This window comes from Aethalodelphis obliquidens, unplaced genomic scaffold (assembly GCF_003676395.1).
Source record: "Aethalodelphis obliquidens isolate GAN/ISIS:26980383/991018 unplaced genomic scaffold, ASM367639v1 scaffold33, whole genome shotgun sequence".
Taxonomy (NCBI): Eukaryota; Metazoa; Chordata; class Mammalia; order Artiodactyla; family Delphinidae; genus Aethalodelphis; species Aethalodelphis obliquidens.
Genome location: NW_020837977.1, coordinates 21016068 through 21043138, shown reverse-complemented (window position 1 = coordinate 21043138; position 27071 = coordinate 21016068). Strand labels below are relative to the sequence as shown.

The following is a 27071-nucleotide window of genomic DNA, read 5'->3' as shown; positions in this document are numbered from 1 at the left end:
GGTTCCTGACAGTCTAAATCGGTCTCTAGTGACCCCTTCCCCACTGGGAGAGCGTGTCCTGTCATATGTGGGCGCTGATAACCATCTGAGTGCTGTACATTGTTTCTACAGTGGTGGGCTGAGAGCCTGGGCACCTTGACCTCTGGTCCACTCTCCTTTCCCCGCACCCGCTGTTGTGAAGGACTCCCCCCCACAGGTGTGTGTTGCCTTCGAAATTTGGTTGAAAGGCTAGCAGGTGAGACTGTAGGGGATGATCATGTGTTAATAAAGATTGCAAAAGTAAAATATTTGTCCTGTTAGGTCAGTGTTATGCTTTAATGGTTTTAATTACTAATTTTCAGAATCCCTCATTTAAAAATATTTTTTCTAGTATTTTAAAGTAATGGCATTTGTTGTTACAGGTTTATGTGTGACTTTTCAGGATTTTGGAACATAAACATTTATAAGAGGTGGTCAATGGTATTTGAGTTTTTTGGGTGTAAAATTTTTTTAAAAATTATAATTTTAAATTATCTTTTTAAAAGAATTTATCACACTTCAAATTTGAGTAAGTGCCTGGGGAGTGAATTAGTTTGAATTGCATATGGTTTATTAGTCTGGATTACTTAATGCCAATTCATTAATTTAGCTTCTTCCCACTAAGTATATATTGTTATTGATGAATATGCATGAAATTCATATTGTTTTGAAAATTTAGAGTACATGGCTGGAAAATATCAATGTGTTTCCCACCCTGGATTTGGTGTGAGACCATGTGGGCGGCTCTGGAAGACGCATCGTGAGGTATAGACTTTGGTCAAAGCTGTGCTCACTCTTCTCGTGGGTACACAGCCGTGCTTGCATGTACACGTTAAAGAGTGTAAATGCAGATGATGCTGTCTAGTGTCATGAATAACAATTTGGGGAGTTATTTAAGGAATTTTTTCCCCCAGATTTTCTCGGTAAGTATATTTTTTAGACATATATGTGAAGCATTATAGTATAATTAATTGCTGGGAAGGATCTAAAAGGCACTGATTTCACTTTTCTGAGAAGTAACAATATGATTTTCCAGTAACAACTTGATTGGCTTTTGGTTGTGTTCACAAAAAGATTGCAGCTCCGAAGATTTTGGAAAGCATTTGTATTTTGTATATAAAACAGAAACATTATGAAAAGCAGTGGATGCAGCGTATTACAGGCTTGATAGGAGCGTTAGCAGTTAATTCCTACCCAGTACTGTGTTTATTGACAAGCAAAATGTATGGAAATAGAATATCTTTTATGCTAAAATTAATATGCCTCTTTGAAGTTACTAAACAGTAGATGGAAATCTTATCATAGGTCATACTGAAAATGTTGGCTATTTTAAAAGTATAGTGGAATACTGAAAAGATACACCATAAGTATTTTCTGAAGGGAAAATTATCGAGGTATTTGCTGACACAGAAAATAAATGACAAGTCAAAACTGTCATCCTGTGAAATAAGGGAGTTTGAGGGAATCATGGAGTGAGTACGTGATTTTAAAGAATCACTGGATGTGAAGAGGTTGCCCATTGTGTTTACGTACATCTCTAATGGGACATTCTCACCTAAAAAATTCCTAAAGGTCCTCTGCATTTCATTTTTACATGTAATCTAAAGATCAGTACAGAATTTTTTCTGCAACTTCATTTATGAAATCAGTGATAAAATCCAGATAGATTTCACTTTCTTAACTTAGAAACATTCCAGGAATCATCCTTTCTCCAGTGGGTAGCTGACCAGATACCATGTAAGGATTGTGCAGTGGCCCCTCTGCTCCAGATGTAGACTTACCATGTGAATTCTTTTATCTTGTCTTAGTTGAGTACTGAGCAGCTGCTTACATCTGTCTGAGATTTTGGCAGCCAAAAGATTATACAAAAGTAAAGGTAATATTCCACCTCCAAAGGAAGACTAATCTCTGGCACTGAGAAACCAATGAAGTGAGAAACCCCGTGGTCAGTAAAGAAGCAAATCTTTGAATTCATTGAGAGTGAAAACTGTTCCTTGTTTGTTCAGTGCAGTTGAGTAATTAAAATATTGTTCAGAGATTATGGGGAAACATTAAACAATGGAGTGTGTGTATTCTTCCTTCATCTGATATAATAGCTTTTTTTTTTTAAACAGGCTTTTAACAATAGATAATTTTACAGAGTAATCTGGAAAATTAACAGTGTAATGTAAAGTGAGGTTTCGACAGGACACCTACATTAAAATGTAGTAAGATTAGTTATAATACTTAATGTCATGTTTTTTGGGTCCAAAGACTCTTCCAATCAACAAGCATGGTAATTGTGAGTGCTTTATTACACAGGGTGAGACTTTATAGCCTTTGTAGTTTGTCAGCCCTTAATTTGAGGGAAAAAGGTAGATTTTCTCCACAGTGGATAACTGACAAAGAGAAATGTATTGTTTTACTGCTTCTCAAGCCACATTGTCCAAATAAGTAGTGATTGCCAGATGTCCAGATGATATCCACTATCATAAATTATCTTTTTATTGCTGTAATTTAAAAAATCATCTTAATACTCAAGTAAAAGTAATTGAGTTCACAAGAAAAGTAAAATATCTAATTGCCTGGGTTTCTTAATCTTGAGTAACATACGGACTTCTTTAAGGAGAACAGTAATTCTTTTGGACTCAGTATTGTCTTGAATTATTTTTGTTAAAACATTGTTTAATGCATACAATTGTATCAATGCAAATGTATAAACTTCTTAGTCCTATAAGATTATAAAGCAAATTAACCCAATTACATAGTAATTAAAATGTAAAAGACTTTAATATTGAGGATGTTTTATTGAATTACTCTCTACTTGAAATGTAAATATTTTCGTCTCTTCTTGGCTTTTTGTTGTTGCCATGTCTATATTAGAGTGTGCGGCTGGACCTCAGATTTTTCTTACCTTTTCTCTCTTGACAAACTGGTACAAAAAACCTTTGTTGTGTTATCTGACCTTCATTTGGTATAAATACAGTTCCCGCATTAGGTCCCCCTCTGTTCTGTTCTGTTAACCAGAGAACTAAAATTCCTGAGTCTTGATTCGACTTTGAGACCACAGTTGTCTTAAACCCTTGATTCTTGAGAATTACTGTGCTACTCACTTTTCTGTGTTTGTGGCCCTGTATAGAAATAAAAATGATTTATGATTGGTGATGGTAGGTAAACTGATATAGTAAGATCATTTTAAATTTGGGTGACACATTTTAATCCGTTAGGTTTTAAAGCTTAGTGCTAAGAGGTGCTGAATACATTTATTGGTTTAGAAAATAAACTGCGGTTGAAAGTGGCTCCTTTCTCTGTTTGTGCCTCTGTACTGTCCATCGTCCTCTGGTGAATTTCCCGCACCTGTCATCTCTCTAGCTCCCTTCTATCAGCCTATGGCCACTGCTGTTCTTACATTCTGTTGCTCTTTGAGTGGATCCCTTTAAACCCCTTTTCCCCATCATTCTGGATGTGGTCCCCTCACATCAGCCGCAACCATGAATTTGAAGACTGCTTATGAGAGGTAGCTCGCCCGTTTGCTGTGCTCTGGCTCCTTCCTGCCTGTGCCCTTTGTTTACCACCTGTGCCCTCACTACCTGCGTCCTCTCCAACGTTCTCTATCCCTGATTTGCAGATCTTCTCCTCACCTGTCACCGTTGTCCTCCTTGACACAGTGTCCTTGTGTGTGATATTTTTGCTTCATTTGCCTCTGAGAGTTGATGTCCAAGCTGCCCATCACAGTAATAAAATTTTAATATTATTTATAAATGTATTCTAAGCATTTAATATTCTTTGAATTTAAAAATATCCCCAGAGTATATTTTTTGAAGCTAAACATCAGAATTTGGATGTTTTCTTATTTGAGATATTTAAGATTATGAGAAATACCATTTTTGAAAACAATGTATTTGTCTACAAAGAAGTGTTAGAATCATTTATTTGTATTAAAAATTATTAAACTGACTGCCAGAAACTAGGTGACTTTTTATGCGATGCAGAATTTACTGAGTTCTGCTCACAGGCAGGTTGGAGTGTTTTCTTCAACCCTCCCTGTGTTAAGTCCTTGTGAGACTGCTGCTTTAGGACATAAAGGTAGACAATACCATGGAGGTGATAGGTAGGCGCCAGTTCTGTCAGCCTTGGTGATCGAGTGGGTGACAGAGTCTGTGGTCCTCCTCTGGGGCTCCTCACTGGCAGAACCCAAGCGCCGTTAGCAATGAGGTTCTAAGCCGAACCTGGTCTGTAAATTGATCAACGAAGAGCAGCAGAGAGGAAGCTGATGGAAATCCTAGGGCCCTCCACCCCGTGGCTTTGGACCACTTAGCCCTGTACCCTTCAGTTCCTTCTGAGAAGGTCATGCTTTCCCCATATAGTTGTGGTGTCATGAAACAATATGAATGGTTTTAATCACAATCAGAATGATTAATCAGTAAGTGGTAGCTTTTAAAAATGTTATTAATCGAAGAACATTCACTTAAATTATGTCAAGATATGCATTTGCATCAGGTCTGTCCTCCTGTGTAAAGGGTGGACTAACTTTCCAAGAGGTTACGTGAGGTCATATAGGAGGCTTCATTAAGCTGCTTGTGCTTTCTGGACGAAATTAATTTGTGCTCCTGGTTGAAGGCAGACAGATGGGCTTCTGGGTGCTAGTGAGACCTGGCATGCCTGTCACCCCTCCCCCGTCCCAGCTGGGTGCAGTGGCCCTGGTGGATCCACCCCTGGATGGGCACCACTCCTGCCCTCCCACAGTCATGAGTGTTATCAGTGCATTTACGATTGTTTGCATTGTTGTTCTGACCAGTGCACGTTACAGGTGGTCCTGGAGGTGGTGTTGGTGTAGTTCATTCACGCACTCATCTCACACAGGTGGGGCATACACCTCGCTGGCCCACCAGAAACACACACATTGACCTGAATCTCAGAGTAGCCCTGCGGAGGCTAGACAGTCCCCCTTTGAGCTGACTTGGTATGAAACGCTGCCGGGCTCCTTACGGGGGAGGTGGTGACCAACACCTCAGTTGCATCCTCTCGTGCCCCCGGGGAGGGTGCTTCCTGGAGCCGAAGCTCTGCTGCTCCCAGTGGCCCGCTGTATCCTAGCCTGGAGGTGTGGGGCCCAAGGCCAGCAGAGCCAGGAGAGGAGGTTCTGTCATACCTACACGTTCCTTGTTAAGTCGAGATGTAAATGACATACCATAAAATTCACCTTTTAAACTGTTCAGCCCAGTGGTTTTTACCATATCCACAAGATTGTGCAAACATCACCACTAATTCTAGAACATTCCAGAATGATGGCTATTCGGGCTGTTTCTGTATTTTGGCTGTGATAAGTAATGCTGTTACAAACATTTGTATATGTTTTTATGAGGACATATGTTTTCATTTCTCTTGGAATTGCCAAGTCATAAGGTAGCTGTGTTTAGTCATTTGAGGAGCTACCTGGCTGTTTTCCAAAGTAGTTGTGCCATTTTACATCTCTACCAGCAGTTCTCCGCATCCTCACCAGCACATTATTGTTTGGCTGTGATTCTAGCCATCCTAGTAGGTGTAAAGTGGTATTTCGCTGCGGTTTTTCCCAGTCACTAATGATGCTGAGCATCTTTTTACAAGATCACTGGCTATTTGTGTATTTAGAGAAATGTCTACTCAGGTCCTTTGCCCATATAAAAAATTGGTTTATTTGTAGTTTTATTGTTGAGTTGTAAGAGGTCTTATATATTCTGGATATTAGACCTGTATCAGATATATGGTTTGCAAATATTTTCTCCTGTTCTCTGGTCTGTCTTTTCACGTTTTTAAAAAATTTATTTATTTACTTACTTTTGGCTGCATTTTTGGTCTTTGTTGCTGCACGTGGCCTTTCTCTTGTTGCAGCGAGTGGGGGTTACTCTTTGTTGCAGTGCGCAGGCTTCTCGTTGCAGTGGCTTCTCTTGTTGCGGAGCACGGGCTCTAGGCTCGCAGGCTTCAGTAGTTGTGGCCCACAGGCTCCAGAGCGCAGGCTCAGTAGTTGTGGCGCACGGGCTCACTAGTTGTGCCTCGTGGCCTCTAGAGCGCAGACTCAGTAGTTGTGGCACACGGGCTTAGTTGCTCCATGGCATGTGGGATCTTCCCAGACCAGGGCTCGAACCCGTGTCCCCTGCGTTTGGCAGGCGGATTCTTAACCACTGCGCCACCGGGGAAGCCCCTCGTTTCAGTTTTTTTGATACTATTTCTTTGATGCACAGATTTTTAAATTTTTATGCAACGTAATTTTTCTGTTTTTTCTTTGGTTACTTGTAATTTTGATATTATGTCTAAGAAATCATTGCCTTGTCCAAGGTCATTGTGATGGTTAGTTGTGTTAGCTGGGCTAGGCTGTAGTAACCAGTTACTAAATCAAACACTAATCTGGGTCCTTTCAAGATATTTTGTAGATGTGATTAACATCTACGATCGTTGACGTTAAGTAGAGGAGCTTGCCCTCAATAATGTGACGAGACCTGATCCAGTCAATTGAAGGCCTCAAGAGCAAAAACTGAGGTTTCCTGGAGGAAAGTAAGTTCTGCTTCAAGACTGCAGTCAAGTCCTGCCTGAATTTCCCGCCTGCTGGCCTGTCCCCACAATTACTTAAGCCAATTCCTTAAAATAAATATCTATCTCTGTGTCTTATTCTTTCTTTATCTGCCTATCATTTATCTCTGATCTCCTGTTGGTTCGTTCTGATACAGTGACAAAAATTTACATCTGTGTTTTCTTCTAAGAATTTATACTTTTTTTTTTTTTTTTTGCGGTACGCGGACCTCTCACTGCTGTGGCCTCTCCCGTTGCGGAGCACAGGCTCCGGACGCGCAGGCTCAGCGGCCATGGCTCACGGGCCCAGCCGCTCCGCGGCATGTGGGATCCTCCCGGACCGGGGCACGAACCCGCGTCCCCTGCATTGGCAGGCGGACTCTCAACCACTGCGCCACCAGGGAAGCCCTAAGAATTTATACTTTTAGCTTTTACATTTAGGCCTTTGATCTTTTTTGAGTTAATTTTTGTATTTTTGTATGTATAAATTTTGCACGTATATATATCCAGTCATCTCAGCACCATTTGTTGAATGGTCTTGTACGCTTGTCAAAAATCAGTTGACCATATTTATATATGGTTTTTTTTTTAACATCTTTATTGGGGTATAATTGCTTTACAATGGTGTGTTATTTTCTTGCTTTATAACAAAGTGAAATCAGTTATACATATACATATGTTCCCATATCTCTTCCCTGTTGCATCTCCCTCCCTCCCTCCCACCCTCCCTATCCCACCCCTCCAGGCGGTCACAAAGCACCGAGCTGATATCCCTGTGCTATGCAGCTGCTTCCCACTAGCTATCTACCTTACGTTTGTTAGTGTATATATGTCCATGCCTCTCTCTCGCTTTGTCACAGCTCATCCTTCCCCTTCCCCATGTCCTCAAGTCCATTCTCCAGTAGGTCTGTGTCTTTATTCCCGTTTTACCCCTAGGTTCTTCATGACATTTTTTTTCTTAAATTCCATATATATGTGTTAGCATACGGTATTTGTCTTTCTCTTTCTGACTTACTTCACTCTGTATGACAGTCTCTAGGTCCATCCACGTCTCTGCAAATGGCCCAATTTCATTTCTTTTTGTGGCTGGTTAATATTCCATTGTATGTATGTACCACATCTTTATCCATTCCTCTGTTGATGGACATTTAGGTTGCTGTCCTGGCTATTGTAAATAGTGCTGCAGTAAACATTGGGGTTGCAAGTGTCTTTGAATTATGTATGGTTTTCTTTGGTTATATGCCCAGTAGTGGGATGGCTGGGTCGTATGGTAGTTCTATTTTTAGTTTTTGAAGGAACCTCCATACTGTTCTCCATAGTGGCTGTATCAACTTACATTCCCATTTTCATCCTTTTTTTAAAAAATTTTATTTAATTTTATTTATTTGGCTGCGTCAGGTCTTAGTCGTGGCACGCGGGATCTTCATCGTGGCATGCGAAATCTTTTGTTGCGGCGCATGGACTTCCCTCTAGTTGTGGCGCTTGGGCTTAGTTGCCCTGCAGCATGTGGGATCTTAGTTCCCGGACCAGGGATGGAACCCGTGTCCCCTGCATTGTAAGGTGGATTCTGAACCACTGGACCACCAGGGAAGTCTCTCTTCCTTTTCTTATTAAAAAAAATATTTTTTTGGAGATCTAGATTTTACTGTGAGCAGTTATAGCGATTGTCAGGTTTTGTACCAATTATTTCTAGCAGTAACAATTCATTAAGAATTGGATAAAAGACCAGTTTGTATTTATGTTTTAACTAATCCAAGGGGGAATATTCTTGAAATGCTGTGTTATCCAGAACTGGTCCATGGGATTTTGTTCCTTCAGTCCTCGGTATACTTCTGAGCAGTGCATACTAACTTTCCATGAACTTGGTGGAGCTAATAAACTGTGGAGATCCAGTTGTTTCTAAGAGTCCAGTCAGTCTGAAAAAGCTACATACTGTATGATCCCAACTGTATGGCTTTCTGGTAAAGGGAAACAGTAAAAAGGTGAGTGGTTGCCAAGGGACTGGGGAGTGGCGGGGTGGTAGAGGGACGCCTAGGCGGAGCACAGGAGGTTTTTACGGCAGTCATACTGTCCGTAATGTGGAGCCACGTCATTGTGTGTTTGTCACAGGCCATGAAATGTACAACACAGAGTGAACCCTCATGTAAACTTTGGACTTTAGTAAGTAATAATTAGGAGTGGTTCATCAGTTGTAGCAGATGTGCCACACTACCTAAGACAAGATGCTAGTAATAGGAGAAACTGGGCTTCCCTGGTGGCGCAGTGGTTGAGAGTCCGTCTGCCGATGCAGGGGACACGGGGTCGTGCCCCAGTCCGGGAAGATCCCACATGCCGCAGAGCGGCTGGGCCCGTGAGCCATGGCCACTGAGCCTGCACATCCAGAGCCTGTGCTCCGCAATGGGAGAGGCCTGCGTATCACAAAAAAAAAAAAAAAAATAGGAGAAACTGCAGGGAGAGAGGAAGTACATGGGTATTGTCTGTACATAAAAGTCCTAAAATTAGAGAAGAGAGATTGCAGGGAAAAATATCAAGTGTTTATTATAATAAGATATAAATAATAAAACCAAACTTTTAGAGAGTAATTTTTTGAGATCCTTGTAATGTACGTGAGATTGATGTCTGGGAACTTCGCAGGTGAAGTCAGCAGTGGTAGAGACATACGTATTTTGTGGGTGTGTTTTAATTTGTATGTGAAGGTGTGGATTTTCTGAGTCACCGAGTGCAGCAGAGCTGCACCCTTGGCCACCACAGTAGCTCCTTGGCAGGGAGCCAGTCAGGCTCGCACAGTCCGAGGCCACAGCCAGGGGTGTGGGGTCCCCCAGCTGCATGTCCCCAGAGCCCAAGGCAGGAGTCCTGTACGAACCCTGCCCCTTGGGTGTCAGGCTGCAGAGGAAGGCGTGAGGCTACTGCTGAAGCCAGAGCTGACTGGGTTCTGGAATCGGGAAGTGGCAGAGACAGTAAGAATATAGAGGCAGATAGCACGCTATACTGCTTGTCACGGTTAATAGCCTGGGCACTGTGTACTGTTGACCTTAGTGGGGAGTGGGGAGTGAATTGGCAGTGCTCAGGGTGAAGGGCCACTTAGAGAAAACCTGTTTTCTCTGTCCTGGTGGAGTTTGTAACAGCTGACAGTGACCACACTGACTTGACAATAAGGCTGACGCAAGGCTCCCAGAGAGAAATCATCTTGACATAACCCATCTTCATGTGTTACTTTCCAGAAAAGCTGCTCTGCTGTTTACAGGCACATGTGCTATCTTGGCCCTCTGGGAGCAAAAATTCGTTCACTTGACCAGAGGAGTTTTGCTAGTAGGCAGTTTTCTAAGAGAAATAGGACATTTGTTTATTTGTTTTACTGTTAGTTTAGCTAAATAAAAGCTGACAATTTGCAAACAGCAAAGTTGTTTCGTATCAGATACTTTATAGTTGTAAAAATGCGCAGACGCGTTTCATTACAATTGTCTGTCGTCATGTAGCACAGTAGAAACCAGGGAAGGGAGTCCAGACTGGGCAAAGCCAGTGTGTGTGTAAGAAACAAGGTGTCCTGAAAGATTAATTACAGGCCAAATTCACATCCTCAGAGCATTTAGAGGCATTCCCTTTTTGACTCTGAAGGAGCACGGGTACCAACCTAGGTACCTAGAGCCCGGCTCACTTCCTTCCTAGCTCTGAGTTTGCTGGCGGAAGATCGAGGTGGATTCAACAGGGGAGTGGGGTGGGAATATGAAAGGTGAAGCCAGCCTTCTCCAGAGTGGAATGGGCCCAGTGGGCGCCCAAAGTGTCTGGTTGACCTTGTCAAGGGTGGTGTTGCAGCTGGAAGACTGACCTTGCTGAGCAGAAGCCCACGTTGCTGGGCCCACGTACAGTCCTCACCCACTACAGTGGATGCTGCCTGCACACACCCACTGTCTGCACTGAGGTGGTGATGGCAGGCTAGCTGACCATTCTGTCTGCTTGGGTGTTTGGGCAATGTTCTCTGCTGGGCATTAACCTGTGATCAGTGATCTTCACGCCTTGTGCCCGCTCCCAGAGGTCCATCTACACGCCTCTCCTGACCCCTTGTCTGTGACCTCCCGTTGTGCTCCTGCCAGGCTCGTCACCGGCCAGCGGGGCCCTTTGTCACTTCCCATAATCTTTTCAACAGAAGATTCTGGAACGATTGGTTACCCTTATGCAAAACTTCAACCCATACCTCACACCTAGAAGAAAGTTAATTCAAAATGGATCATAGAACGTGAAACCTATCAAACTTTCAGAAGAAAAAGTAGGAGAAAATCTTTAACTTTTGGGTGGACTAGGCAAAGTTTTCTTAGATAACAAACCAAAAGCAGGATCCATAGAACAGAAGTTAAGAACTGAACTTCACTGAAATGAATAACTTATGCTTTTTGGAAGACTCTGTTAGAGAATGAAAAGACCAGCCATAGACTAGAAGAAAATATTTGCAAGTCACACATCTAATTGTGGTCCCCCAAAGATGTCTGTCCTCATCCCCCAAACTTGTGAAGATGTAATGTTACAAGGCAAAGGGGAGTCAGGTTGCAGACGGGATGAAGGTTGCTCATCAGCTGACTGTGAGATGAGGTTATCCTGGTGGGCCCATTATGATCAGAAAGGTACTGAAACGTGGGTGAGGGAGGCAACACAGTCCCTGTGACAGGAGAGGCTGGCTTTGAGGATGGAGAAGGGGCCCGAGGCCAAGGAGAGCGAGCGGCCTCTAGAAGCTGGAAAAAGTAAGAAGACGGCTCCCTTAGAGCCTGCAGGAAACCTTGATTAAGCCCTCCCGAAACCTTAATTTTAGCCAAACAGTGAGACATTTCAGGCTTCTGACCTTCAGAACTGTAAGATAATAAATTTGTGTTGTTTTAAGCCCCTAAGTTTGTGGTGGTTTTGACAACAATTGGGAACTAATACACATATAAGACGTTAGTCCAGAAAATATATAGAACTCAAAACTTGCCAGTAAGAAAACAAACAACCCAATAAAAAGGCAAAAACTGAACAGACACTTCAGTAACAAAGAAATACAGATGGAAAATAAGCACATGATAAGATGGTCAACATCATTAATCATTAGGGAAATGCAAATAAAAACCAAATTGAGATACCGCTGTACACCTATGAACGTCTTGAATTAAGATGCCCCAGGTGTTGGGGCAGACGTCAGTGAACTGGAGTTCTCATACGTTGCTGGTGGGTCTAAAATGGTGCATCTACTTCTGAAAATAGCTTGGCGGTTTCTTTAAAAGTTAAACACACATCTGCTATCTGACCTAGCGTTCCCATCCCTAGGTATGTACTCAAGACAATGAAAAGCATATGTCCATACAAAGACATGAATACTCAGAATATTTGTAAGAGTCAAAAGCTGGAAACACCCAAATGTGTATCATCAAGTGAATGGGTGAACAAACTGTGTGTAACACCCATATGGTGGAATGCTATTCAGCAATAAAAAGGAATTTCAAAATAATTAGGCTGAGTGAAAGAAGACAGAGTACATATCATATGATTTTATTATATGAGGTTCTAGAAAATGCACTAATCTATCTTGACTACAGACCGACGGTTGCCTCGTGACGGGAGCATGAAGGAACTTGGGGATAATAGACATATTGTCTTGATTGTGGGGTGGTTTCATGTACGTACATGTGAGATTTACCAACTCGAACAACTCAGATGTGTGCTGTTTAACTTTATCCTCAATAAAGCTGTGAAAAGATGCAGAAAGGTTGAAAATAAAAGGAGGAAGACAATGCAAACAGTATACAAAGACAACTTGCTGATCAGGTAAAGCAACCTGATCACTGGGAAACACCAACATCCTACATTTATACCCAGTTAAGCATAGCCTTGAAATAGGCACAGAAAAAAATTACAGAAAATTATAGCTCTTTACGAAAACAAAAGACATTCACGCTAACATATATCTCTCCCTGCAACCGATAGCACAGGCCATTAAGTTTATGGAAGATTTGAACATGACTAGCAAATGACCTAAAGGGCAAATGTAGAAAAGTGCACCCACCAACTGCAGGATAAACACTCCTTGGAAGCACCTCTTTGCCACTGAGTGTGCTCTTCGAGCACCATGGAAATCATAACAGAATGATAGCCAGAGAATGATGAGATTAGACACTAGGTAACACTTGTGTAAATAACTGATGGGTGAATGGAAAAATCACAATGGAAAGTGGAAATATTTTGAGTTGAGTGATGACTAAAATACGACAAGTTAAAATCTGAGGGATGAAGCAAAACATTGCTAAGAAGAAAATATAGATTTAAAACATGTAAATTATGAACAGGTGAAATTTGATCGTCTCAGCATTCATCTCAAGAAGTCATAGAAAGCAAAATTAAACTCAAGGAAAGCAGAAGGGAGGAAATAAAGATAAAAATAGACGTCAATAAATGAGAAAATAGAACCAACAAATCTAAGTTTGGTTCATTGTTAAGATGTCTAAAATTGGCAAGTCCTCATAAAGACATAAAAGGGAAGGCACAAATAATATTAGAAATCAAAAAGAAGAAATCACCAGAGATCATGTGGATAAAGAAGATGATAAGGGATTTATGAACAACTTTATGCCAAGAAATTTGAAAACAAAAAATTTTTTTAAAAAAACCTTGATATCTACCTCACATTACGGACGATTTAAATATGAAAGCCACGCAAATCTTGGGATAGGAAATGATTTCTTAAACGTTACACAAAAAAACACCATCCGTAAGGTAAGAGATTGATAAATTTTATCTATTATGATTCTGGTTTATTAAAAGATACCATTAAGAAAATGAAAAGCCTGGCCATCATCAAAAAGTCCACAAATAATAAATGCTGGAGGGGGTGTGGAGTAACGGGAACCCTCCTACAATGTTGGTGGGAATGTAAATGCCACTATGGAAAACACCATGGAGGTTCCTCAAAAACTAAAAACAGAACTACCGTATGAACCAGCAGTCCCCACTCCTGGGCATATATCTAGAAAAGACGAAAATGCTAATTTGAAAAGATGCAGGCACCCCAGTGTTCATAGCAGCACTAAATAAATAGCCAAGACATTGAAGCAACCCCAGTGCCCTTCGACAGATGAACGGACAAAGGAGATGTAGCTAAATAAGTAAGTAGAATATAACTGCCGCAAAAAAGAATGAATTATTGCCATTTGCGGCAACATGGATGACCTAGAGATTATCACGCCAAGTGAAGTCAGAGAAAGACAAATATATGTGGAACCTAAAAAACAACACAAATGAATTTATTTACAAAACAGAAACAGACTCACAGACATAAAAATCAAATTTATGGTTACCAAAGGAGAAGGGCAGGAGAGGGATAAGTTAGGAGTTTGGGATCAACAGATACACACTACTATATAAAATAGATAAAAAGGATTTACCGTATAGCAGGGAACTATATTCAGTATCTTTTAATAGCCTGTAATGGAAAAGAATCAAAAAATATATATATAACCGAGTGTACTGTGTTGTACACCTGAAACAATATTGTAAATGAACTACAATTTAAAAAAAAAAGGCAAACTGAGTAGATGTTTGCATTGCAAATACTTAGAAAAAGAACTCAAATCTATAAGTAAAAATCCTATCAAATCAGTAAGAAAAAGACAACCCAATAGAAAAATGGGTATTAATCAACAAGTCACAAATGAGGACATCCAGATGGCCAAGAGAGTTACGAAAAGGTGCTTAACGAGTTATCACTGAACTTCCAGAGTGGCCAGAATTGAAAAGGGTGGGGTTGCAAAGCTCCCAGAAGTCTTACCCGCTGAGGGCAGAAGCGTGAACAGTCCCACTGGAAACTGCTTGGCATCATCTGTTGAAGTCAAGGCTACACCTACCCCAAGTCCCAGTCACTCATTCCTAAATATAAACCCAACAGCCGGGGAACAGGAAGGGGGGGAGGCGTGCATGGCGGCTGAGCCCTGGGCAGAAAACACCCTGTGGTGCTTTCCTCCAAACTGTGCTCGGCACACACAAGAACGTGGATGAAGATACAAAAGTGTCGAATGAGAGAAGCAGGCCAGGAGTTCACATACTGTGTGATTCTATTTATGTTGTTCAAAAAAAAAAAAAAAAAAACCAAAGCTGACCTGTGTTGTTTGACTCGTGATTATGTGGTAAAACTCTAAAGAAAAGCATGAATCTGTTGTCATGTAGGTCAAGAGACGGTCATTGTGAACGGAGAAGTGATAATTCACTGAGCTGTAATGTTTGTTCTGTGTACTTTCTATGATTTTGATGTTTCACGATAGAAAAGCCTTTTTGAAAAAGCCTCCAAAGGGTTTTACTCAATTAAGAATTTACTTAATTCAGCACAGGTACAAACGTAGTTGAGTGCTGCGTCTACGACGGCAAGCGTGCCACCTGTCCTGGTGGGCGAGGGATGGTGTGTGGTCACTGTCATGGGACGGTTTTCCCTAGGAGGCCACGGAGGCTGAGCAGGGGTCGTCGCTGGGAGCTCGAGGGCGTGCAGGTGCGAGGCCGAGCCCTCACTGCCGCCTGCATGTATTCAGCAGGTGTTCACGAGAGGCTGCGGATACAGATGGTGCCGTGGCGCCGAGCGAGGGGCGGGCAGGTGCGGCAGAGGGTTTTGGGCATTTCCTGACCCTGTCCCCGGCCGGGTCGGCCGCTGTGCCTCAGCGCAGCCCAGGCTGGGAGGGGAGGTACACGTCGGGTCCAGGCCCAGCCGATGCTCCAGAAGAGTGGCCAGGAGGTGGGGGCCGGCTGCTCCGGTGCCCGTGACCTGAAGTTTGATTGAGGGGACGCTGATCAGGGTGACTCCCCGTGGCTTAGACCAGGGCCTAGAGGAAGCGTCGTGCTGAGAGCCGGCTCTGCCGGTGTTCTCCAGGCTTGTGCGACCTAAAGGTCTTGAGCTGCTTCCGCAGATGCTTTGCAGTCAGGTGGCCTGCCGAGAAGTTTTATTTCTTCCAAATAGGGACAAACACAAAGTGAAGTCAGTGCTTTTGGGTATGGGGGTAAGGAGGACACAGATAATTAAATGCAAAACAGGGATCGCTACGTGGATTAACTGCCACGGCTTAAGGGGAGCTCAAGAAATAAAAGGGTTTTTTGGTACTGTTCTTCCAAGGAAAGAATTTGTAGTAATTTAATCATGTTCTGAAATGTTAATTTGAGCCCACTCATCAGACATCAAACTCATTTTAACAGATCCATTTATTAAATATTAGTACGTGGTTTCTAAACACCATTCTATACTTAGAAAATAAAAACAAAACACGGGCTCCTTAGAGACGCAGAGAAGATCCTTTCTTGTTGTGTTTACATACTTTAAAGCCACATAAGTGTATTTAAAAGCCTACTATCGTGCGTTATTTGCTTTTCCATGTCAGACCGTACTGGTGCAGCCCGTTCTGTAAGGGGCTCGATGCTCTCAACACACATTCAGGTCGAGTTTTCATTCTGTCCATTGCTGGCAAAGCTGCAAAGAGTAAATCCGTGCAGGTACCTTCACACGCGTGTGTGGCTGTGGAAGGGGCTCCCGTGGAAGTTCATGTCTCAGGATGGACCTGAGTCCCTCACGAGTGGGGGCTTTGGGCTCCTCTTCATGGCCGTCACCTTGGGGGTTTCTTCTGGGTATTCCCCTGTGTTTTTCTTTTTTAATCCTTTGCTTGTGTGTGTGTCTTTTTTTCATAGTGATTTGTAGGAACTGTTTATAAATGTATGGCTGCTAATCCACTGGTTTGACGGCCCTCCCTCTGCTGGCATCTGGTTGTCCACCAGACCTTAGCTGTCTGTCCAGCCCAGCATTTTTCTCTGACCTCTTGGTCCCACTGTCGCCCAGGTTTCCCCTCACACGGAGGATGGAGCGGGTGGTAGCTCTCCGGTTCCCACTTCCCAGGGCTGGCCCTTCCAGCCAAGGAGCTCTGTTCTCACACGGTTAGTTTGGTCACATTGTGGCTAAATGTTGGGGTGAGGAATAAATCCTGCTTTGACTTGAATGCGGACTCCTTTGTGGGAGGCCTGTGTCTGACGTGTCTCAGGCTCCGCGAGCCGGGGAAGATGGGTCAGGTGATGCGTGTTGTCTTCGCTTTCCGCGGGGGTCCCGCCCAGGAGGAACCCCAGCCCCTGAACTCTGTCCAGGATCGGGTTTCATCTCCTTGAGGACCAGGGTCCCTGGGCCTGGAAGCAGAGCAGGACTCGGGCCGTCGAGGGTGGATCCACAGACTCACCAGCGGCCCTTTCTCCCTCTCCACGCAGCCTCTGAGTTCAGGATTAACCCGCATGCCTGTGCTCTCCGCAGACGCCTGTCCCCGCCCGCTGGGCGCCTGGGGCACCGGTGATGCCGCCGCCTGAGGCCCGAGACCCCCCCCCCCGGGCCCCACACTGTACCTTCTGAGGAAAATGTCCTTTTTAGAATTCATAAACACCATTTTGGTCTCTTTTTGCTTTTTAATGGGGGTTACAAGAAATATGGCGTAAAGCTGGGAGTGCCGCAGGGTTAGGCCTGCCGCAGGGGTCCCGGTCCCTGTGGACACTGGGCCCTGGGGACCGGGAGGGGCCTTCCCGCTCACGCACCTGCCACCTGAGCCTGGGGGGTGACAACTCTCGGGCAGGGGGTCCCGTTTAGTGCTGTGACTTGGAGAGCCTGACTCATCCCCCGGCGTCCCGGGGAGGAGCAAGGACACGGCAAGGTCACGCTGTCTTCACCACCGCCCCTGGGGCTCAGGAGTTGGAATCTGGGCTGGGGGAGGTCTTGGGCCCAGGTTTCCCGTCCTGGTGACCGGTCCCTGGGCTGAAGGTCGGGCCGACGTCACGAGGATGGCCCCGCGGGGAGGGCGGTGACTAGGAACCAGCTGCAATGGGGGCGAGGGTTTCCGAAGCTCTCAGGGCACCTGTTCGCACATCCAGACTGTTTCTGTGTTTACTCTCAGGCTTGTGTGGAGCCGACAGAAACACGAGGTCTCAGGAACAGGCTTCAAAGTATGACATGAATGAAACATGCCTTGTTTTAACAACTCTCTTAGTTCTTGTCATTGTAAATACTTGAGGGAACTTTTTTCAAACTGAGTCTCATCACATCTGGAAGCGGATTTCTTCTGTGTGTTAGGGGGCTCTTAGGATCAAGCTACTTTGAGAATGTGGAGGAGAAAGGTGATCTGCTGGAGTGGTGGGATGGTGAGTTGAAAGTTACTGTCATTCATGTTGGTTTTATTAGGGCAGGACTAATAAGACTGACGGCTTGAGAAATTGCGTTTTTCTTCTGTTTTAAAGGCAAGCGTTTTGTCTTGGCTGTATCAGGTGAGAATGTAGATCATCCCCCATAGTCTCCCTAGCCCCCATGCTCCACATCATCTGTAACATTTTTATTTAATACTTAACAAAATATATCTAAATAGAAAAATGTCACTTTCATTGCATAACAAGTACCTTGAGACTTTTTCTCTCAGATTACATTTAGTATTAATGTTTGTTAAGTTCTGTTTGTCTCTTAATATGAAGTTGTGCTGTACTGGAATGTATTCCATAGAGGGGGTAGGATTTTCAGCAATAATTTAACCCTTTTTTCTTTTTTTAAAGAAGGATATTTATTTATTTTTGCTGTGTTGGGTCTTCGTTTCTGTGTTTGTTTCTCTAGTTGTGGCAAGCGGGGGCCACTCTTCATTGCGGTGCGCGGGCCTCACTATCACGGCCTCTCTTGTTGCGGAGCACAGGCTCCAGACGCGCAGGCTCAGTAGTTGTGGCTCACGGGCCAAGTTGCTACGCGGCATGTGGGATCCTCCCAGACCAGGGCTCGAACCCGTGTCCCCTGCATCAGCAGGCAGATTCTCAACCACTGCGCCACCAGGGAAGCCCCTAACCCTTTTCTTAAGGCTTGTATGACATTGTGTTAACTGACAGATTCATTTTTGTATCAGAAAAATGACAGTATTGATGTGCTTTTAAAATACTTTATATATGATTTTAAAAATCGAACTCATTATTTTCCAAATTACCACAGGAAAGAACACTTTGTGATCGGACTCAGTCAGTCAATGCTTGGATTTCAGGAACTTTTTTTGAGTTGGAGGAGAGGTATTTGTGTTTTGTTGACGTGGACATTTCTTTGAAATATTTTACTGTATTTGACAAACTCATACATTGTAAAGTTATCCATCCTCTGCAAACACCCAATTTCCCCAAAGGGTTTTACCAGAATGTTCCCACTTCCCAGCATGCGAATACGTGGGAGGGGATGAGCAGAGGACATTTTATATCGAGGAATGATTTTCTTCATTGTTTTATTCCTGAACGTGAGGCTTTTCTCTGTGATACCTACACCCTCCCTGGCTCCACAGGGCTGTCTGGGAGTCAGTGCAGGATAGAATCCTGTGCCTGGACGCACGTCCAGCTCTGTCCTGTGTCCACTGGACCAGGAAAGAAAGCGGGGACACGCAGAGCACTGCTGGGCAGTGGGGGCGATGTGGACCCTCAGACTCTGCAGCCCTTTCCGCCCACCAGTGCCCTTGGCTGAAGGAGGCTCCCCTATGGCCTCGATGTAAGTGGAATAGAAGCTAGTCTTTGTCTGTCTGAAGATTCTGAGGTTGAGTGTTAAGTTCCTGGGTAAAAATGATGGAGACTGTCCGCCAGGAAAGCGTGTCTACACGTCAGCGGCAGCAGCAGCGACAGCGCAGGAGTTGGGATCCTCTTCATCCTTCACTGGGTCACGTGAAGGGGGAGCAGCTTAGACATCGCGAACAGCACTCCCGTTTCTCGGATGAGGAAGGACAGTCCTGCGTTTCGCAGATAACAGTGTTTTAAATGAATTATTCCCTTTTAGGGGAATGTCGGGTGACTGGAGCCCTTTGCCCTTAAACAAGGCCATGGGCCCCTCTGCCGACACCCCGCCCTCCTCACCCCCGGGCCTCAAGGAACAGGCCTCCCTGTCCGGCTCCTCTCCTTGCTAAGGCCTCTCTGCGTCTGGATTCCGACCCTCCGTCTAGGGAGACAGCTTTTCTAGAACAGCAGGGTGTTGACAGTCGAGTTCTCACAGAGCAAGCGTCCTCTGGACACCAAGGGTCCTGTGAGCAGTTCTAGTCTGTGGACTTGGTCCCCAAGGCTGCAGGCACCGCTGGGAAGTGCCCACGACCCCCGGGGACCCCTCGTAGGCCCAGTTCTGTGCCCTGGATTGAGACTGGGAAAGAGTCCAGAGCCACGTTAGAGAACTTTCGATTCTTCTCTAAGTCCCAACTTTCAGTCCCCAGGAAGCATTCTTAGGACCTGGGCTCAACCTCGCCCAAGACCAGAGGGTTCGGGAAGATGCCTTGGGTGTTTGCCTCAGCCCTGACGTATTTTGTTGTTGCTGGAGTGGGTATTCCTCCAAGATACTCACTGTATCAGACACACTCCCATCGTGGTCTCTGCTTCCCAGCACAGCCTGGGCTCCAGGGCTTCTGCTGGCAGCTTGCGGTGCCCTGGGCTGTGCAGCCACCAGCCCCGGGGTGGGCCCACGGGCAGTGACCCCCAGGCAGGGCCAGTGGGGGTCAGGCCACCGCGTGGAGGCCCGGGCCGACGCCACCCCCGGACGCCCGTTGGCCTGAGGGGCTGGGTGGTCGTTTAGCGTTGGCAGTCGGGTCTGAGAGCGGTGACCCCGGGTGACGCCCTCAGGCCCGCCCTGTGGAAGCAGCGTGGCACACACGGTGCCTGCGGAGGGCTCTGAGGCCGCCGGGGGACAGAGCCTCCGGACTAACCAGCCGCGGCACTTCTGCCCACAGGAGCGTCTCCCTGGCAGTTATGCTCAGGCTCCGGGATGGACCCCTTTCCCGTGCAGGGACGCTGACCGAGCGTGTTGCATCGAGTGAACACATGGGAGGCCCGTGGGTGGTTCCGGGAAAGTGTTTGTCGTTTTCAGTTTTGCTATGGAGTCTCTGCCCCTGGAGAACCGCCACCCTGTCCTGGGTGGGGCTGTCAGCCCACAGGACCTGGTGGAAACAGAACCAGGCGTCTAAAGGGGGTTGAGTTCTGTGTTTGTTTACGCGGTTGGCTGATTTCAGTGTTCAGAGTCACGTGTTTTCGGTTGTGTTTTTAGAAAGCTTCAAGGTGCTTACTTAATTCAAAGGGAGATTTCAGCGAATGCTGTCACTACAGTGAAATCAGGGACCTTTTCTCTGCTTTGTCATCTTTTTACAGAAGTCACCCTGTAAAGTTTATTGAGCTGTTTCTGCCCAGGAATAGCTGTTCGGTTTAAGCTCTGGTCCTGTTGGTGTAGCTCTTGGGTGGGAGTCCCTCGGCACAAGGCCACGTTGGGGGGGCTCGGAGCTGGTAGCCCTGCCCCTCCTCGGGCCGTGGAGAGGGCTGTCACTCCTGTAGAGGAGTTGGGTGACGAGCTTTTCCCCCGTGTGGGACGGGTTCCTCTCCGGTGCCAGCAGCGCTTGCAGGGGGACCATGTGCGTGGCCGTGACCTTGGGGGTGGTGGTTTGCCCCTGGACTCCCCATTCCCTTTGAGGACTCGGGTCCCCGACGCATCTGTGATTAGGTGTCTCCCTCGTGACCCTAAACTTTGCAGGGACCAAGGTCTGGTTTGTCAGGGGTGTTGCAGGCTGGACTCCACCTTGTGGGTCTGACTGCCTGCCCCACCCCGCCCCGCCCCGGGAGCAAGTTGGAGGGAGACGTCTGCACTGCCTGCACCAGGCCGCTGTCCTCCCCTGGCTTTGAGTCAGCAGCAGAGGGCAGTACCTACCCTCGTAAAGAATGAAGGACCCAGTTCTGCAGGAAAGGCCGCCCATTCCACGTGGACAGATGCATCCAGATGGAGCTGGGGTGTTGCTGGTCTCACCTGCTCAGAAAACACCGTGCGGTTACACTCACTACGCTAACCTGCGGACGTGGGCCTCTCCTCGCTAACCCTGTCTGCAGCTCTGGAGGGACGCCGCAGTGTCTCCACATAGAAACATGGGTGAAGCGCAGAGGGATCACGCCAGGGTGGCTGAAGGTGGTCCTGAGGTGCAGCAGGAGGGTCCTGCTAAGTGAGGACTCTGACTCTCTCTAAAGGGCGGCTCAGACAAGTAGAGACCTGGGGGCCGCCCGCCCAGCCTGCTGGTGGCCAGGCTCTGAGGTCGGAGTGGGCTCGGCTGGGGTGATGGGGGACACCAGCCGCCATGGGGACTAAGCAGGCAATGTGCAGGTCGCTCTGCCTTCTCCACGCTTAGGACGACGCGTGCCCTCCTGTCCGGACGCTGGTCCCGGTGGCTGGGAGGGGACAGGACCGCCCATGGGGGCCCTGACCCGTCGGCCTTCACCCTCGCCTCCGTTCCAGTAACGCTTCTCACCTGGCTCTCAGTTCTCTTCCTTCCACGTGTGAAAGAGGCCCAGAGCGGGGGGAGGGGAGGGTCCCTGACCCGCTGGGCATCTCAGCTCTGCAACTGAGCTGTCGTCTGCGTGGAAACCGGGGGCACTGCCTTCCTGCCCCTTTAGCCGCGCTGCAGGGGCCCGGCCCGCAGGTCTGAGTGGCCAGCGCTCGGGTGGGCCTCGCGGGAGCCCTTCGGGTGCCAGCCTGGCCGCACCGCGTTCCCCATCGGGAGTGGCTCCGGGGTCTGGGAGCCGCCCTGCCTGCTGTGTCCCTGCCCCTGAGCCGGGCTGAGCACCGCCCACGGGGATAGGCCTGGCTTCCCACGTGGCGGACACGCCGCGAGGCCGAGAGTCAGCCAGTCGTGTGACATCATCAGTCACCCACATGGACACGGACGTATCTGGTTTTTCCCTGAGAGGACGTTTATGTCTTTTTATCTGAAGCCCAAGTGTGCCCGAGGCTCTCACACCATTTTATAAACCGGACTAGTTCCCTCCGTCTCCTGCACATGCTCCCCTGTGTTAATTCAGTTCCCAGACGTGACAGTCAGGGCGCAGCCCCGCCCGGGTGACACGGCCCCAGGTGCCCAGCCTCCCCCCACAGCTGTCCGCACACCTCTGCGTGTCGTCCACACTGCCTGCTGAGCACGGAGCGAGGTTTTCATTGGTATCTTTTCACATAGAAAAAATAATGAATTTGTCTCCGATCTTTCAAAAATGCCCGAGCTGCTTAAGCAACTGACACACACTTTGGGCCTCCGTGCTTTTATGTGCAAAGTGAGGAGATGGGCTTCAGATCTTCTCGGGACCCAGGGGTTCAGTACCTCCCTGGAAGGGCTGTGGGGAGCAGGGCTGAGCGCCCAGGGCCCAGAGAAATCCCGCGTTTGCCTCTTCACACTTGAGCATCCAAGATGTTTCCCTGGAGGAAGGAAAGTGACTAGGTGGTTTCTGACATTGTATCAACATGCAATTAAAATGCTTTCTTAAAAAACTGAGGTGAAGTTCTGTACCACATCATTAACCATTTAAAAATGGACATTCAGCGGCATTTAGTACATTCACAGTGTTGTGCAGCCACCACCCCTACTTAGTCCCCAAATACTTCAATCACCCCAGAGAAAACCCGGCCCACCTGCAGGCACTGTCCGTTGCCCTGGCAACCACCCGAGCACTTTCTGCCCCTGTGCCTTCCTTCACCGGCTCTGGATGTTCCGTATAACTGGGGTCATGCTGTATGAGGCCTTCTGTGTCTGACTTCCTTCCCCTGGCACCATGTTCAGGGTTCATCCGTGCTGTGCTGTGTCAGCCCGTTATTCCCTTTGTGGCTGAGTGATACTCCACCGTATGGACGGACCACGTTTGTTATCCGTCCGTCCATCGAGGGGCATCTGGGCTGCTTCCATCTTTGGATTACTGAGAGTGCTGCTGTGAACACGTGTGCACAGGAGTGTCTGCCCGTTTCCAGTTCTTTGGGGGCATCGGAACTGCAGTTTGCAAGTGAGTCCCTTGAGGGAGGGACCTGCCCATTTTGCCGGGTGCGTCGCCCAGCACAGGACTCGCCCTTCTCCACTTGCTTGGTGCGCGCTCTTTAATCCATCTGCCTCGGTCTCACTACTTCATTGGTCCTTCCTGGAAGGATCCTTTTGTGTTTCCAGTTACCAAATTTGCTGTCTTGTAGAAGCGCTCCTCTTAGCTGATGTATTTCCCCCAAATGCCTCACATTTCTAGTCTCGTTCGGAACTGTTTAAAGACAGTGACACCACCTAAGTTACTCTGGCCAGAGTGTTGGGCACACAGACCTCAGTCCCTCCAAGCTTTGGACACCCTGTCTTGCTTTCTTCTGGTAACTTGATCTTATTGTTCTTCTAAGCAATGAAAAAAAAGGTGGCTCAACAAATCTGGTGACTATTCGGACACTGAGTTTCAAGTTTCAGAAGCTCCCTTGGTTTCCTGTTTGGTCAGCTTGGAGGCCACCAAGGCAGAATAGAAACAACTGTTACAGACGCTCTTTCACATATTTATGGACGATTGTTTCTTGGGAGAGAATTGGAACCTCTCGGATACACTCGTACTGGCGGATTTACTCTGTCCCGTCCTCCGTTCTTCTCTTAAGAGAGAAGTGGGAGAGGAGAGAGGAAGACTCGAGGACCCGGGGCTGCTGTCCTGAGAAGGTACTGGGCTCCTTCTTTTCCAGGGCTGCTGCCAGGCGCTATGAGGGTCTGGCCCGGACGCACAGCGAATTCACAGCCTGTCTGTTTACGTGCTGCCTGCGGTCCCCACCAGACAGGAGAGGCGCCAGCAGCTACTTTCACGAGAGGTCGGAGGGCAAATGGCTGAGAAAGGCCACCTGACAGACCCCGGACCCCTGTGCCCACGCAGAGCAGATCAGGGAGGCCTGGGGAGGCCCGGACCTAAGAGGGGAACTTTCCCGCTGGAGACGCAGCCGGGCCGTTAGGAGGGCAGGGCTTTAGGACCCACAGCCCCGGGGGGGTCCCCCACCCTCAGCTGGGAAAGGCCCAGCAGCGAAGAGTGAGGTGGGGGGCAGTGGGGGGTGACCAGAAACAGACTTCTGGGCCGTAAACTAACTGTAGGCCTCTTCCCCGCTGCAGCCTTGTCACCTCCAGCCCCTCGAGCTGGCGAAGAGCCAGTGGGGGGGCTGGAGATGGAGCCTCGCGGTCAGCTGCCCACAGCGGTGGAGGGCACCGGAGGAGGGTGGTCCTCACCCGACGTGTTCTGTCTCGGGGTGCTGCCCCATTCCTGGTCCCCTCACCGGGGGCAGCAGGCCCTTCTGGGTGCTTTCTGCTCTGTGCCCACCATCTTCCCCAGCACCCAGCCTGGGGAAGGAGGCTGAGAAAGAACCCGAACCACTGTTGTGTGGGTCCAGGTGTCCCAGGGAGTTGCTTCCTTTCTACACCTTTCAGAGTCTTTTGTTTGTTTTACAGATAACGCCCAGGATTTGGGGCTTTCCTTAATGGGAGGGATAGGAAAAAGTATGTCTACTCCTTCTTTCTGAAAGAGGAAGTCTTAGAAAAGGATTTTTAAAAACTGAATTTGTACCCAAAAGTCTTACTAATCTCTGCAATTAATTATGATTATTTACCTGTAGATTCTTTGGAATTTTCTATGTAGACAACTCTTATCATTTGTACATATGAATAATCATCGTTTTGTCCTTCCTTTCTACTTCTCTTACCTTTCTCTTTTTCCAGCTGTGCTGTGCTAAGATTTCTAGTTTGGTGTGGTAGAGCGGGCAGATCTTATTTCCCATCTTCAATTAAGTATCAATTAAGTGTCTTGTATGCTGTAGGTTTTTTGAAGAGACCCTTTATTGGATCAAGAAGTTTCTAGCATGTTCAGAATTTTATTTTGTTTTAAAATCATGAATAGATGTTGTTTTTACGAAAGTTTCCCCAGCATTTGTAGAGATGATCATATACCATTCTGTTTTTGGCTGATGTGGTAAATTACATCAATTGATTTTCTAATAATACATCAATCCTACATTATAGTTATAAACCCATATTATCTTTTATCTGAAGTAGTTTGTGTAGGCTTCGAATTTTTTATCCCTTTAATGTTTGCTCGAGCTTGCTGGTAAAAACTTACAGGTCTGGTGTTTTCACTATGAGAAGATTTTGAACTGTTCTTTCAATCTCTCTCTGCAGGCTATGTGGGGTGAATCAGATGGAGATGCTCACATCGCTTTTCACTTCAGACGTCCAGCCCTGAGAAGCTCTGCCCACTCTCCCAAAGCTCGTGTGAAAACACAAGATAGGGTAAGTGCTGGAAACGGAAGCGTTACCTCTGCGTGACCCCTCTTGGTTTCCTCTACTGGGGGCAGAGCTTGACTGAGGTTAGGGCTGACCTCCCTTTCCTAGTCAACTTCTGTAACCTAGCAATGTGCGTTCCAATGGTGCTTTTGTTCTAAGAAAATTCTACCAGAGCAGAAAAGTTCGAGTTCTCAACACTATAATTTTCTTTTCATTTCGGGGGTTCCTAACTCCTTTCAAAATAAGAACTGCTTTGAGAGTTTTATCAGCTATGGGCTGCTTCCTAGAAAAACGCACACACATACACAAAATTCTGCATAGCAGGATTGATCACTGCTGGGGCTCCAAGGCGGCTGTGTGTTTCCTGTTCTCCCCCTTTCTCAGCGGGAGTGAGGTTTTATTTCACTTTGGCATGCTGCATGTGTTAAGGGGGAAGATAGATGTCTAGGTCATGCATTCATAGGTCTCTGGGCCCTGAGAAGCCACACCTGCACCCGATGGCAAGGATGTCACCCAGGGGTGCTAGAGTTAAAGCTGATGGGGTGGCAGGTGCGTCCTCAGGGCTGCTCTCCCATGGGGAGGGGCTGCGGTATTCCCTCTGTTGGAAGGGGGTGGGTGTGGGTACCACTCATCCCCTGGCTGTTACACTGTATTCCTGCTTGTTAGATATGCTAGTTTTCCTCCCGACAAGCCTCTCACGGTGGGAAGCTACACGTCACTGCATGTGTAAGCTCAAGAGTGGGCGTGTGATGTGCTCTAGCCAGTGAAGTGAGGACGGAAGTGCCCCAGACAGACGCTTTTGCAGCGGGCCTGGGATCACCCCCCCTTATTCTTTGCCACGAAGTTGGATGTGCTTTGGGTGGTGGGCTCCACTGGCCTCAGTTCTGGGGCAGGATGGTGTGGAGCACGGCTGCAGCCAGTTCATCCCTGGATGAACACGTGGCCGTTACTGAAAGCCACCGGGATTTGGGGCTGTTTGTTGCTGCAGGAACATTTGTTTTTTATTAATGACACATCCTTCTTCTTCAATATCCAAGTCACTGCATTTCCAACTTTGCCGCCATGCTCTGCGCTCTGGGGACAGATCTCTGATCTCCGCTGACTGCCATCCACCAGGCTTCCTTGCCTTCAGCCGATGGGAGGTGCCGGCAGGATGTTGAAGGGCAGAGGCGAGAGAGCTTGGGCGTGTGTTCCCGGCTCCCTCCTTGCTAGGCGAGGCTGGAGATGCCTGTGTTTCTCCCCCTAAGACCTCGGCAGCCTGGTCACTGCGCCTCCCCGTGTCTTCAGAGCCTCCTGCTCTTCTGTGTCCGGTCACATCTTCTCGTTTCCCTTTGCCTCATCTCTTCACAGAGCTCTCTTGAGTCGTCCCCAAGCCCCGCCGGGCACGCTCGGGACGGGTGGAGCAGGTGGGAGCGAGGGCAGAGGCCACCCTCACTCCCGGGAAGGGCGGGA

At 47.1% G+C, this 27071-nt stretch overlaps 1 protein-coding gene across 2 annotated transcripts in view; it reads left to right on the top strand.

Moving 5' to 3' along the window:
- UBE2V2 (ubiquitin conjugating enzyme E2 V2) overlaps positions 1–2793 on the top strand; it is a 33176-nt gene extending 30383 nt beyond the window's left edge. Inside the window, exon 5 of one of the 2 annotated variants that reach the window (XR_003437435.1) lies at positions 1827–2793. The gene's annotated coding sequence lies outside the window, so the exon portion shown is untranslated. Of the gene's footprint in view, positions 1–111 lie in introns of both variants that reach the window. The other variant, XR_003437434.1, reaches the window with a different exon arrangement.
- The last annotated feature ends 24278 nt before the right edge of the window (positions 2794–27071 follow it).